The sequence below is a fragment of the Frankliniella occidentalis genome, unplaced genomic scaffold, assembly GCF_000697945.3.
Source record: "Frankliniella occidentalis isolate FOCC.00 unplaced genomic scaffold, Focc_3.1 Scaffold51, whole genome shotgun sequence".
Lineage (NCBI taxonomy): Eukaryota > Metazoa > Arthropoda > Insecta > Thysanoptera > Thripidae > Frankliniella > Frankliniella occidentalis.
Window position 1 is genome coordinate 571,649 of NW_026267181.1, and position 3,021 is coordinate 574,669.

The following is a 3,021-nucleotide window of genomic DNA, read 5'->3' on the forward strand; positions in this document are numbered from 1 at the left end:
ATAACTATCTCCAGCCGTCCAATAACTGTGTTGCTCGACCTCTGACTTTGAACCGACCGAAAGGGCGTAAGGCGTTGATTTCTTAGGCTACCTAGAGTGGTAAAGTTTAGTTCGAACCTTTAGCTAGCCCATGAGCCCATAGGTACGTCTCATCTTCAATCGAGAGACGCACAGCGCTGCGTCAATCGAAAGTGCGTGCTTAACCGTCCCATAACTGTATCACCTACCCTAGATGGGGCAGACAGTTCTGCCGAGACCTTTTTTTCTTATTTTAGAGATGCAAGCAAATGTCTTTTGAACTAGAAACGACCCATTTACTTTCCCGTTTAATGGACACTTGGACTCCAGAAGCGGTAAATAATGTCGTCAAGACCAAACAGATACAAAGTTAATGAGTAAGACTTTCTGTAAAGCATCACGTCCGAAAAAAAAAGACAATGTGGATAAATTTGAAAGGAATAGAATAGAAAAGGAATAGGAACAGAACTGATTTTACGCATTTAACTTGCTTAGCAATCTGTTAGTTGAGTTTAGCTGCTGGATCCTCGCCCAGTCGGGAGCCGTAAGTTTGTAGTCTCGCCTAAATCAGACGCGCGTCTCGAGACTCACCTCACGTATGTTCTTCGAGAAGGGCTAGGAACTGCTTGGGTCTAAAAATGCTTGCGCCACTGCTGTAGTTTTGAAACGCGTCGTTAAACTGCGTTGGAAGGTAGCAGCTCGGTTCAATTCTGGCGTTTTAGTTAAAGGGGGTCAAAGTATGCAAATGGCTAACGCCGACACCTGAAAAGGGTCCTTATTTAAATAATAATGATTGGAGACGGTTAACACCCTTTCGGGTAACAGTTTGTTGGTCTTTACTTGACCAAAATAAACTAAACACATTTGAACTCTACAGTCTAACGTAGGCCTCACTACACAAGTAGTATGAATGGGACAATGTCCCGGTCCGCCATTGCTATGGGACAATGTCCCGGTCCGCCATTGCTATGGGACAATGTCCCGGTCGCCATAGTAGTATGAATGGGACAATGTCCCGGTCCGCCATTGCTATGGGACAATGTCCCGGTCGCCATCTTGGGGGCCTCTAACATAACCTAACCTATTTTGGGGGTATCTTGGGGGTACCTAACCCCGTACCTGTTTTTTGGGGTGTCTTGGGAGTGCCTAACATACCCTAACCTATTTTTAACAGTGTCTTGGAGGGGCTTAACCCGTACCTAGATTTAGGGGTATCTTTTGAATGCCTAACTCACACCAAAAGTTCGGGGGTGCTAACTCACCCTCTAAAAATATCGAGGATCGACGAAGGGGTGCAAACCCACCCCTAAAAAATATCGAGGATCAATGGAAGGGCGTAAGTCAACGGTGGTAACATAACCTAACGAGGATCAGTGACACGTCACGGCGAGGATCAATGGAAGGGGGTAAGTCAAGGGTGGTAACATAACCTAACGAGGATCACTGACACGTCACGACGCGTATGGGTGACACAAAACCGTGATGCGACACACACATAAGCAAGATGTCAGGATGGCCGAGTGGTTAAGGCGGTAGACTTCTCGTCTGCTTCCCGGAATGGGATCGTGGGTTCGAATCCCACTCTTGACATTTTTGGTTTTTTTTATCAGCATTTCCATGCGCGCCCAGGAGGCATGCTGACACGCTCGTTAGAATTTTTTTTTGCGGTAAATCCTTCCCCCTTAAGAGGCCTATGCAAAACCGTATATTTTAAATGAAGATGAATCACAAGGTAAGTGTGTCTAAATTTTTTGTGCTTTTTGCCTTTTTATTGTTTTTTTGTTTGATGTTTGGTTTTTATTGTGTTTTTTTTTTTTTTCAGACCATCTCAAACTCGTACCACAGACCGATACGCCGTGCATTAAGGCATGCGCATGAGCCATTGGGAAAGACGCTATGCTCAGGGCCATGATAGGGGACAAACATTTTTGGCAGTTTGTCAAGCTTGGGACAGCCTAGTTTTTCAATGCTAATAACAATGGCATGTGACAAAATGATGCTGAGGAGTGTTTTCTTCTCCTCGCCCTTCACATAAATGTAATCATAGTATGACGTCATCCGCCGCACCAGGTCGTGGCACTCTTCAAACGGAATGTCACCGCAGTCCCACCTAAGACCGTGAATACGGTATGTAACATGTCTGTTGTGTTGTTGGATGTGTGGTGGGAGAAGGTCTGCACTGTGTGGTGGTTTGAATATCACCGTGCGACTGATATCCCATGAGGAGTTGTACACCGCAAACTCTTTGATGATTGGTTTTCCGCCAGCATCGCGGAGCATCTGGATGTCACAGAACGCGTGAGCCATGGTGAGGTGAAAATGTCATGTGATTTACAGAGCCACCTAACTAGTTTAGGGATAAATATCAGCCGCGAGAGCTAAGAACACCAGCGCCATCTAGCGGCTAGAATGTGTACTACTACCATGGAACTACTCCCTCATGACAGTGAATAGCGCTTCCTTAAGGAAGTCAAGGTGGTAACAAATTATTTCATCTTTAAGGTGGGACAAGAGAAATTTTTCTGTCACCTTTGAAAACAATTTGATCAGGAGGTCTTCCCTTTCATCATCATTTTGAATATTGTTGATGGATGATGGGGTATGGAAGCCTTCCCCCGCAAATACCCCCTTGCATTGCCGTATGTATTTGACGAAAGGTCCTTGGGCGAGGCTAGCAGCACAAGTTTTGTTAGCCAATGTGTAAATGAACAAACCCCTGGCCCTCTTAATCATTTTCCAAGAAGTAAGTCCCAGAAAAATTGAGAAGGGTGATTGGCAACGATGTACAGACACATTTGCCCCTCTGGCAGTTGGTCTAACTGTAAGAGTAATTCCACCAACATGGACAGGGGGTATCGCTGTTTTCGACTCAAGACTCTCTTTAATCAAAGCATATATCTTGTCCGAATAAATTTGTTCGAATTCCTCACTTGTCATCCTGATCCATGCTCTATTACCCCACATGTTAACGTCTCCGAGAAGGAGCACATAGGGAGTGAAGGT

At 45.2% G+C, this 3,021-nt stretch overlaps 1 non-coding gene across 1 annotated transcript; it reads left to right on the forward strand.

The window, feature by feature from the left end:
- The first annotated feature begins 1,524 nt into the window (after nt 1-1,524).
- Trnar-ucu (transfer RNA arginine (anticodon UCU)) lies at nt 1,525-1,608 on the forward strand. The gene has a single exon. It is a non-coding gene; the product is annotated as a tRNA-Arg (tRNA).
- Nucleotides 1,609-3,021: the final 1,413 nt, after the last annotated feature.